This window comes from Capsicum annuum, chromosome 2 (genome assembly GCF_002878395.1).
Source record: "Capsicum annuum cultivar UCD-10X-F1 chromosome 2, UCD10Xv1.1, whole genome shotgun sequence".
In the NCBI taxonomy this organism is placed as follows: Eukaryota; Viridiplantae; Streptophyta; class Magnoliopsida; order Solanales; family Solanaceae; genus Capsicum; species Capsicum annuum.
Genome location: NC_061112.1, coordinates 120,769,848 through 120,782,892, shown reverse-complemented (window position 1 = coordinate 120,782,892; position 13,045 = coordinate 120,769,848).

Below are 13,045 nucleotides of genomic sequence, written 5' to 3'. Positions count from 1 at the left end.
ACGACGTACTAAAAGGTCAAGTTCAGGGGGTACTGAGAACTAGTAAAAGTTCAGGTGTACCATGAATAAAACTCGACAAGTTCAGGGGGGTAATGTATACTTCTCTCTATATAATATAAGGCAAAGTTAGAGTTTTTTGACGGATTTATTTATTTTAAAGTTAATTGATATTTTTAATAATTTGTTTTTTGTATATTCTTTTATTGATTGACTAAAGATGTACGTGTAGAATATATTTCAAGCATTTAAAAATAAATATTTAATTATGACACTAATATTTAATACATATATTTACTAAATCTTTTATATTTATTGTTTACGAAAAGTAAATATATATTTTTGGTAAGTAATACTTTTTTAATATAAATGAGATATTATGTGATGGTCTTTCTTAAAAATAAAACAGAAAAAGCAATTATGTGATAGTCAAATAAGGTTATTGAATTAGTTGACATTGATATCTTCTTCAAGCATCTGAAGAATGCTCAACCTCCGTGCAACCATATTTCTTGAATGAAATATGATGCAATTTGGTCCATGTAGGAGCATGTATAGATACAAGTAAAATAGTATCAGCAGAGTTAATAACAACTAATATTTTTTTATTAGAGAAATCTTTCTAATAAAGGTATTTATTCTTGCATATCCCTACTATTTGTGTATTTACCCCAACAATACTATTAGTCCGTACCATTATAAAAGCAGATTCGAGGTAAGATATGCACCTCTTCAGGAATAACAAAAATAATCTAAGTGAAAAAAGAATATTTGTGTGTGAAAATCATAGGAATCCTAAAATTGTATATAAAATGGGTCAATATATGATTCTCTTTTTTGTTGCCACAAGTTTTACTCCTTTTTCAAAAGTATTCCATCATCGGTTGGTCTGTAGTTCGGTTTTATGCATTATCAGTTCATTTTATTAGTTTTTAATTTTTAAACATACTAAATCAATAATCACCACTAGGTGGGAATATATATTGGGTATGTTGTTGTACTAAATCGATAACCAAATTAATAAGATATTTTTTATCAATGTGGGTCCTTAACGGTTAGATTTTTTAATTAACCGATAAAAAAGTGCTCATTTATATACACGATATGAAAATGCTCATATAGTCAAAGAGTATGGTATTGATTTATACAAAAGTAATTTGATATTACGTTTATACAGTATAATTTCGTAATATTTTAATTTCAATATCATAGCTTTATTAGTATTAATATTAAAAGTGTGAAGGGCCTTAGAAATGTCGTTTGAACTTTTTGCCCTTCATTAAAAGTCTTTGATTTAGACAAAATCATTTTTTCACTATTTTTTCCTAATATTTACTAGTTGAAAATTAATTAAATATATTTAAGATAAAACTTTTCCTTATTAGAAGTTATCAGAATTAATGACAACTAATATTTTTTTCATTAGTTTAAAAATTCTAAATTAACTAAAGTTGATTTTAAGAAGATTTAAAAAGTATATAAATCTACATCTACATCTACAATATATTAAACCATTAACTACTTAAAACTTCTGATGGTAAGATATATATGAGCTTCAACGACAACAACAACATACCCAGTGTATTCTCACCTAGTGGGGTCTGAGGAGGGTAGAGTGTACGCAAACCATACCACTACCTCAAAAGAAGTAGAGAGACTGTTAAAATATATATGAGCTTACAATAAATATATGTTTTGAACTTTTGCTCTTCACTAAAAAACTTCGGAATAGATAATATTCATCTTATTTTAAATAATCAAAAATTATAGGTGCGAGTCACGTGCGAATAAACTAAGCAAATGACAATAAGGAAAGATACCATATTAAGCATATGCCAATATTTTGCAAGTAACATACTAAACTGTCATTTGACCATATTTTAAAAATAGGAGGGGGAATTGAACCCGTACCAACAAGGTGGAAATTTAAGTAGTCAATCAATTTAATATCTGCGTGCATCACATATATTTCGTATCACATGTGTATTTTGTGCATCCATACGTGCATCTCATGTCAAATATTTCATATAACTTATATACATACAATCTATTTCAGACAGATAAATGATAGGCAGGGTAATAAGGATTGCTCTGAGGTCACAAGGCTGACTTGTAATGATTTAAATAACCATAGATTTTTGGAACTTCAAGATGTGTACTATTTGACATTTACTGTAGATTTTAGCAACACCAATATGCATTCCTGTAAAGATGCATGTTTAAGGAAATGTTCCTCTAATGATGCTTTATTTTGTAGTTTTTTTTAACTTGCCATTCGAGATCTTTTCACTATCTAAAAATGAGAACAACAAGGCGGAGTACGATTCCCTCATAAAATAATATATGTGTTACTTATTCCATCTTATTTTTCGTATAAAACAATACATACATTTCCTCATAACTTATAAATGTACTAGTTATTTAGGTATTTTAATTGCAAACCAAATACCATATTAGTTTTATACATAAATAATTTACCTCCTAACCAGCAATCAAACATGATATTACTTACGTAAACAGAATTTAACACTTACATAACTCACCTTAAACCAGCTACAAAACAATCCTTAAATATATATCGACGACGACTTCAAACGTTTTCTTTTTTTCTTTTTGGGGAAGAGATAACAAATAGCTATTGTTGGGTGAATGGATATTTTTAGCCCCTAACTTAAAATGTTACGCGTTTGGCCCGAGACTTTCTCAATATTTTGCAAGTATCAAACAAAACGTCATTTGAAGGTGCATCTGCGTGTCAAATACAATGTGCGAGATCGAACCTAAAATAAGGTGTGAGTTCAGGTAGCCAACTAACTTAGTATCTGTGTGCATTACATGTGCATTTTGTGCGTCCACGTGCATGATGCATCTCGGTCAATTAGTTCATAATTATTTTTTTTTTTTAAATAAGTCATTTGATATCCAAATCTTATTACTAACTCGATTAATTTAAATTTACATCACAGATGATCCATTTTGGATAAACACTCCCTTCCATGAAATTCTCCATTTTCAAGATTGTAACGCTATTTTCTTTAACTGCTACTAGTCAATTTTATTTAACTGCTGCTACTATTTACTATACTTATTTGTTTGTATAATCAGATTAAAGGAAATGCCATAAAACAAATAATCAAACATAGGGTAATGTTCTTATAGGAGAATGCTCTGAGAAATCAAAGGGTTTTATTATCCCGCAAGTTGGAAGAATCTCCAGTTCTAATATAATGTTTTCTCTTAGAAAAAGAACCCTAAAATAAAATCACTACTCAATAGAGAAACAAATGAAGCAATTTAACTGTAAGAGTTACAAATTAAGATGAGCATACATGTTACTGACCACGTTATCTTATATTTTTTTGTTTGGTACAAACACAGAATGCATCGTATTATTTTTTAGTGTGGCAGTAAAACTCTTATAGTAATTTCAATCGAATTGGGGTTGGGGTAGGTATCTTTGTCCCAAGTTTAGCATTCAATAACTTTCAATGTTCTCCACTTATTTCATGTATGGAAGTTAAGAAATTACGTACTTTGATCAACACATTTTTAATAATAGTATATCTCTAGCATTATTATTGTTGAAAGATTTCAAGAAATGACAAATTTATTTATTCTATCAATAATTGCGTAACGAACACCAATGGAACTATCTAAGCTTTAGATTGATCCATAATGAGACTTAAAAGAAAATAGAAAAGATTGATCCATAATGAGACTTAAAAGAAAATAGAAAAGGGAAATTTCATAGTGCTATGACAAAATAGGTAATGAAAAAGAAAACAACATAAGTCTTAGCATAAACTCTAATACACGATTTCCCTTTTTTATATATATAGGCATCTACTTAGGGTCCCAAACATAATTTAATAGCAAGTCAGTTGGGTTCTCCACTGTGGCTATATTATTAACAAATTGAGTCGGATCTGGTTGCTTATTTAACAATATTTGGCTTCAAATAGAAAGGTCAGCTAACAGTTACAGGGAACATAACAGAGTAGCAGATGTCTAGCAAAGGAAGACGCAAAAGGAAGCTTTTTGGATTAGTAAAAGGATGTTACGTTGGATGTATGGTCTTACAAAGACTGACAGGGTTAGGAATGAGATTATTCGGGAGAAGGTGTTCGTGGTATTGGTGGAAGAAAAAATGCGGGAAGTTAGGTTGAGATGGTTTGGTCATGTGATGAGGGGGGGAACGGACGCCCCAGTTCGTAGGTGTGAGAGACTAGTGTTAGATGGTTTCAAGTGGGGTAGGGGTAGACCGAAGAAATACTGGAGAGAAGTGATTAGACGTGACATGGAGCAGTTACAGCTCACTGAGAACATGACCTTGGATAGGAAGGTCTGGAGGAAAAACACTAGGTTAGAGGGATAAGGTGGGTGGATGAATCATAGTCCGTAGTTAGGAGGGGTTTTGGTGTCTCATACTTTGGATGTTTTTATATATTGTCATGTGTCTTGAGCCGGGGGTCTATCAGAAACAGCCTCTCTACTTCTTTAGAGGTAGTGGTATGGACTGCGTACATTCTACCTTCTCCAGACCCCATTAGGTGGGAATATAGTGGGTTTGTTGTTGTTGTTGCCCCTTTTGTAACCCACATAATTTGGGATGATATGTTAGGAAAACAATTCCCTAGAACAGTTCTTTCTTCTCAGACGCCGGTTGCGCGTCAAACTATGTTTGTTTTGGAGCCGGATTGAGCTCCCTTCCTTTGCTGTAATCTAATGCATCTCTACTTTACCAAAAAAAAAAAATTATTAAATAATGCAGAATATTTAATAAAAAAAGGTAAAATAAATATAAAATGATAAATTTTTTCTTGAATTTTAAACTAGATAAATAAAGCTAAACAACTATTTTTAGTATATTTGACAAAAAAAAATAATAAAACATTATTGTTAGTGGTTATTAATTGATTGATATATCAGGAAAACTCTATCCATGACGATGATAATCCAACCAAACAAGTATACATTGTCCACAAGTCACAAGATACTCAAAACATACAAACTGCATATCTTTAAAGACAGACAATGTTATAAAGCACTTCAAACTGGGGTGAGGTTGGTGGGTGCTTTTTTCAAACTTTCATTTAACACTTAAATCACTATATTAATTTTTGAGCAGCTCTCATTTATTTCCCTTTCGTAGATTTAAATGATACTTAGATAAATTTAAATAATTCTTGTATTACAAAACTAGTTTAGGAATTTCCATGATACCTAGTAAGTGTACGTACACTTTTTCGTTTTAAAAATAGTTTAACAATTTGATACAAAAAAATAAAAGTTAAACAACTATTGATGAAACTAATTCAAGCCACATATCAATGATACCTTTTTCTTATTTCCATTATCTATACACTTCAACTTGGCAAAAAAAAAGAGAAATATATATATATATATATATATATATATATATATATATATATATATCATTTCATTTATCGTCCTCTCAATAATCTTGTTGTTTCTATTTTGTCTGGAATAGAGAAGGGAAATTTTCTATGTTCTAATTTAAGTAGTTTCTTTTAATTTTGAGAATCAAGTAAGTTATTTTTTATTGTAAATTTTTTGATTTGTCGTTTTAACATTTTTGAATTGTTAATTTTTGGATCTGTAGTATTTCTTACGTAGTTTATGTAAATTTTATTTTAAAAATATTAAAAATTCTATGCTTAAATTCACATTATTTTTTTTAAAAAAAAAAAAAACTCTTTAAAATCCAAATAATGCCGCGTAAATAGAGTGATATAGATGTAGTAGTTTTATTGAATTAAAAATCAATCAATAATAATAAACAAATAAATTACTGATTGTAGCCATATTTAGAATCTTCTTTCAGACCGCATAAGGACACATAAGATTCCTTTGAATATTCATGTCCTTTTCAGAGTTACTTTCAATGGACCACTTGCCAGCTTCTATAGGCGTTTGGACATCAATCTAAAAGTATGATTAGGTAGAGATTAATTTGAAGTTAAAATTTTATTAGTATTTAAATATGTGATTTAAATTTTACAATTTGTATCTTTTTATAAATTTGAAAATTTCATGATTTATTAAATAATATTTTTCCGACGGTTAAGAAAAAAGCACATCTCAACTCGACTCAAATCGTTTTACAAAAACACAGTTCAGCTCGACTTTATTTCTATTAAATTTCAGTTCAGCTCTGTAAAGAATGGATCTTGGGTCTAACTCAACCTCAAAAGCTAGCTCGTGAGGAGAGGATTGTCCAAGATCATGTAAGGAGACCAAAGACCCTTTAACCCACCGATGTGGGACTGCAACACCCCCGTATGCCCAGGGCTAGACATCCGGAGCGTGGACAATATAAGACGGGGGTCCCAACATCGAAAAAAATGAACTGGGGTGGGTCTGACTCTGATACCATGATAAAGAAATGAACCTTGGGCCTAACTCAAACTAAAAAACTAGCTCGTGAAAGGAGGGTTGCCCAAAACCATATAAGGAGACCAAGGACCCTTTAACCCATCGACGTGAGACTCCAACACCCCCGTACGTCCAGGGCTGGACATCTGGAGCGTAGACAATATAAGACGGGGGGTCCAACATCGAAAATAGTGAACTGGATGGGCCTGACTCTGATACCATATAAATTAAAAAAAAAACTAAAATTTTATATCTCACGCTCCTAAATTGAGTGCAGTGCACGCACTATGCCATATCAGTGTCATGTCAATAAACGTGCTTAATTGAAAATATTTATGAAGGAGTAAAGGGTTCAATAGATATATAGTCTAATTGAGGTGCCTATATAAAAAAGTCAAATAATTGAGGGGCCTATATACGTAATTGAAAATTTAAAAGGTAAATAGGTCGTTTCATGTGAAACTAACCGCAAATACCAAAATCAGTTTCTAGGATAGTAGCATTAGCTCATTAACATATAATCTGGTTAATTTGTATTTATTAGATAAGTTATCCAATTTTGTCCATTTAAAATGAGGTAGATATTTTGTCCAAATTAATAAATGATAAAAAATCGTAAAAAAATATTTTTATATATGATATGTTTTATGGCAATGATAAAGAGAATTTTCTTTTTAGATAGTTATATAAATTTTAGAAAAAAAAAATTCAAAACCTAGTAAGAATTGATTGGAGGTTTTGGGAACATTACCTACTAACTCGCAAAAGTTTATAAATTTTATATGAAAAGACATAGATCCTTCCAAGACATAAGGTGTAGCTATTTCTATTTATATAGAGAAATCGGAAAAAGAAATAATATAATAGCTAGAAAACATAATCTAGAAGAAAGTCGAAGAAGGTTATTAGAAGCAAACAGATTACTTAAATCCTATAATACATCTAGACAAGTTTGTGAAGATTTAGTAAGCGCATTAAATTGGGAAATACAAGGTTGTGAGAGAGATTTAGAAAATAATATTTCAGGAATAAAGTGGCTTAAGGAACGGATTAAGAGAAAATCTTATCAATTAGAATAATAAATGCCAATAAGATATATTCAGTGTATTAGAGAAATACAACGTCAATATTATAGAGAATTTGCTTATAAACATCAACTTGTAAAAATTCGGAAACAATTTGTAGAAAGATTCGAGTTGTTAAACAAAGAAATAAGAAACCTAGAAATAGATATTTTAAATTTCAAAGAAACAGACGAAATAATTACCATAACATCTAACTATTATAAAAAAGCATTAATTAGCGAACAATCTAGGCTGATAGAAAATATACAAGAAGTAGAATCGGATATAACCTATACAAATAATAGATTGAAATATCAAACTAAGCTAAGCAAAAAATACCTTAACTTAAACCACTTAGGATAACAAGATAGCTTCGTTAAAACACCTCGATTACCTAGATCTTAGATTTCAACCAGAAAAGAAATATAGAGTATTAAAAGATAACTCCACTATAAGGTGTAATTTCAACCAGGGTGAACATATTTTACATTCAGAAAATAAACAATATAATACAATAATAGACTTTTTGATAAATTCAAGCGAAAAAATTCAGGAAAAGGATAATAGTATAATAAGAATTTTAGAAGAAATAGAAGTTACTCAGAATAAACATAAAAAGACACTAGATAAGATAGAACAAAATTTAGATTATTTAAAGTCACAAGAAGTAGAAATAGACAGAAAAATCCAGTATTTAAATCACAAGTTTAATTTAGAAAAAATACCTACAAAATTAGAAATTGAAAAACTAATAAAAACCATAATAGAAAGACCTAAAGTATTGGAAGTAAAAACAACTCAACTAATATCTAAGCTTGTAGAACAAGTAGAAAATATAACAACAGAAATCAAAGATTTGCAAGAAATAACAAAAAAGATTAGAAGAAATATCACTTTCATGAGTGAAAAAGATATAAATTATAGTAAAGCACTAGAAAAATCAAGAAATTATCATAGCGAACCAGAAGGATTATCTAAGTATATACCTTCAAGTCAAACAGATAAAATTTTACTAAAACCAAATAATACCATAATAGAGTTATTATTAGACTTACACAAAAAGATAGACATCTTAATTAAAGGCAAAGAAACTCAAAAACCTCACAAGGAAGAACCAGAATTACCCGAACTACATAAGAAAATAGACATCTTAATAAAAAATAAAGAAGTCCAACCAAAAAATAACTTTGAAATAGACGAACTTATTAACCAATTAAAACAAATTGAATTAGACGAACTTATTAACAACAAATTGAATTAACTCCTAAAAAAGAACGAAAAAATATAATAAGAAAACCACAAAAATGGACTTTCTATCAAATAGACGGAGAACCATCGAAAATAATGAAAGACAAGGAGAAGAAAGACAAAGAATAAGTTTTTCGGAGAATAGAATAGGAAATAATAATATATTATCTAGAATATGCAGAAGACAACCTAATATGGAGCAGAACCAAGAACTTAACGAAATAATAGATGTAGACAAAGATTTACAAATTTTCCAACAACATCAATTAAAATTATTAAATCCTAAAACACTATATAACGCCGGATATTTTTCTACAGACAATCAGTTATATAGACATTATAGAGAAGAACAATTATCGACAATAGGAGAAGATTTCAAAATACTAGATTTAGTAAATGCTAATTCCTTAAGACATCTAAAAAATAATAAAATGATATTGATGCATATGGGTTTAATTGTTATAGGAATAAAAGGTCTAACTAGAAAAAATCTAGGATCCAAAGTATTAATAACAATATATGATGATCGATAGTCAGACATTAAGAAGTCAATAATAGGATTAACTGAAGTAGATATGACAAATAATGGAGGAATATTTTATATAAGTCCAGACTTCCTAATGAACTTAAAAGAATTTGGAAAAAACATTAAAATAGGAATCCAAACTAAAGGGTACGAAGAAATGAATAGTGGAAATAATTTATTAATGTGCATAGGTTTTATTGGAAAATTAACTTTAAGTAGTAATACAAAATTTAAACTAAAAATAAATGATGCAGTTGAAATAATGGGAAATAAAGGCATAAGTTTAATAAAACCAATAAAAATAGACCCCGAAATATATGCAGGTTTAGAATGGAATTTAAACAAATTTACTAAACCAAAAATTTTTATACCAGACTCTCATCTATTATATACTACAAGTAAAGGAGAAACTGCCGTCAGGTTTACGGATTATAATTACACAACTAAAAGAAATTTAGACGATGATGAAACAGAAAGTAATATCAAAACAGAAAGCGAGTTTATGAATATAGAAGTCCTACAAGAAGGATATGAAGTAGACATGGCCATAGAAAAGGCTGAAAACTTAGCAGAAGAATATAAATATATAACTTTTAAATGTAAAGGATGTCAAAAGGACGACATGAAAATAGAAGAATGTATAGAACATTTTAAAAACTGCTTAGAGAGAAGTGATAGTTTAGGATATAGAAATAACAAATCAGTCCTTGAAAGAAAAGATGAAGACACAATCTCTATATTAAGTTCTACCATCAGTTATAAAGAACTAGCAAAATTAGAACCAACTAGCTCCTCAAGTGCTAGCCCATTCCAACAAACAAACCCTAATCCCCAATCAATAGATTATAGTACAAGCAATGTACCTAGAAGACCAGCAATTAGGATAAACCCAGATACAGAGATTAGAGGAGATAATATAAAATCAGCAGGTAAAAGAATGCCAATAGAAGAACCAATTAAACTACAAGAAGGAGGAAGCAAAGGTAAAATTCTGAATATAGCAGCACATGATCCCCAAATGTGGGATACAGTGATAGACTTATGGAAAGGAATAGTAGTTGCAGACTACTTAAGACATTATACAGAAACAGATACGGAAACAATGTATAAATATTTAGAAACCTTCTTAGGGGAATCTGCAAAAGCTACATGGGAAAGTTTTAAGACAAACTGCCCATATGATTTTCAGGTTTTATTAAGTATGGGACCAAATCCCTATAATTTCACAAACAAAATGCATATGTTATTAACTGGAAAAGATCCAAATAGTGGATTATTAGAACTACAAAAGGAAGCATTAATCAAACTAGAACAATTAAGTATTTCGCATTGGGTATATATAAAGAAATTCCTACAAGACTATTTTTATTATTGCACCGTCAGCGGAAATACTTTTAATGAAGAATTAGGCAAAAAATTATTCAATAAATTACCTGGAGCCTTAGGAAGAGAAATAGAAGATAGATGGTATAAAAGAGATGGGGTAGTAGCCAACCCAAATTTAAAATGGACAATAGGACATAGAACACAACATATAATGGATATATTAACTGAAAAATGTACAAACATACAAATACAAAAACAATTAAAAAGAAATGAAATGAATTTCTGTAAATCTGTTATCTATACAACCCAGAATTACGATCAGAAACAATACAGAAAATATAAGAAGAAACATAATCAAAAACCATATAGTCGTAAACAATACTTCTTAAGAAAATCAAAAGCTAAAAAACCATGGTTAAATAAAGATAGACATGTTAGGAAATATAGAAATGATAGAAATTATAAAAACAAATTAGAATGCTATACTTGTGGAAGCATCAACCATTTAGCTAATGTATGTCCTAAAAGAAATAATAATAGAACTAGAAATTCTCAACTAATTGAGGATTTCCAAGAAACTTTATTAAATGTAGACGAATACATGTCAGATACAGAAAGTATATACTCAATAATAAGTATTGATATAAATGATAAAGATAATCCTAAATCTGATTCTTCAAAATCAGAAGAAGATAACTTAGTCAATGAACTAGGACAAGAGATAGAGGATCTAGACTTAAACAATCTAGTAATCAATAATTTAATGGATGTCACTCAAGAATGTATACATGAATTCCAAAGAAACAAAGGTTTAGACAGTAATAGATGTCGCATATGCAATTGGTATCCAAGTAAAGAAACCAGAGCTAAATGCAAAAAAATGTTACTTAGAAGCTTGTATAAATTGTATAGAAAACACTTTAAAGATAAAAATAGAACCAGAAACAAATAACGGACAAAAATATACAAATAATCGAATCCTAAATTTAAGAGTATCCACTTTAGAAACCTGAGTAAATGATTTAGAACAAAGATTAACTATCCTAGAAAAAGGAAAAACCAAAATCGTCATAGAAGAAACAGATACACAAGAGGCGGTACATTTAGAAAAACTAGAAGCAGAACTTATGAATTTAGAAAATAATGACACTAGTCTAATATGCAACGAAGATAAAGAATTCTCTACTATAAAAGTTTTAGTAAAAATTAAAATAAAAGATGTAGAAATAGAAACTCTAGCATTAGTAGATCCCGGATGTACTAGCTGTTTAATCAATAAAGAAATAGTACCGGAACATTTATTAAAAGTACTTGAAAGACCTATAGCAGCCACTCAAATGGATGGATCACAAAATATCTATAATTATTACATAGAAAAAGCACAAATAAGGTTTTTAAATACATGCAATAAATTCTATAACCCAGTTTACAATGTTAATAAAATATTAGCAAGAGATTTAAATATAGGATCAGATTTTGTTATCGGACTAAGATTTTGTATACAGAATAAAGGAGGATGTCTCTTAACAAGAGATGGAATAATGCTCTTTAAAAATTTAACTTATACACCAGTACAAACAGTAACATTGCCAACAGTATATAGAACACTAAACACACATAAAACAAGATTGCTTCCAGAATCATGTTGCGACAATTGCCAAAACAATCAATGCCAAAATAGCAACCTATCAAAAGAAAACAAAAATATAAAAGAAACCTAGAAGAAGTTAGAAATTATACTCTGTTTAATGCAGAAGGACAAGAATGCTTAACAGATATAGAAAAAGACTATACCCTAATAAGTATAGAAACTTAGTTCTATAATTTTAGAAAAGGAAGGGATAAAATAGGAATAATAAATAGTCCAAAAGATTTAGAAAATATAATATCTATATTAGATAGAATGGAAATAATAGGAGAAAGACCGTTAGCCCATTGGGACGCTAACGAGATAATGTGTAAATTAGATATAATTAATTCGGAATACACTATAAAAACAGCTCCTATAGAAGCAAATAATGAAGATACTAAAGAGTTTGATATACAAATAAAGGAACTTTTACAATTAGAAGTAATAAGAAGATCTACCTCTAGACATAGATCGGCTGCATTTATGGTAAGAAATCATAGTCAACAAATAAGAGGTAAAGCTCGTATGGTAATTAACTATAAAAGATTAAATGATAACACCCGAACAGATGCATATAAACTATCAGATAAAAGTGAGTTAATTAATAAAATTCAAAATAAAAAAATATATAGTAAATTTGGCTGTAAGTCAGGTTACTGGCAAGTCAAAATGCACCCAGACAGCATAGAATGGACGGCATTCACATGTCCAGGTGGACATTTTGAATGGTTAGTTATGCCGTTTGGGTTAAAGACAGCTCCACCCATTTTTCAATGAAAGATGGATAACATATTTGGAGAATATAAACATTTCATATTAGTAGATGTAGATGATATTTTGGTATTCAGTCAAAATATG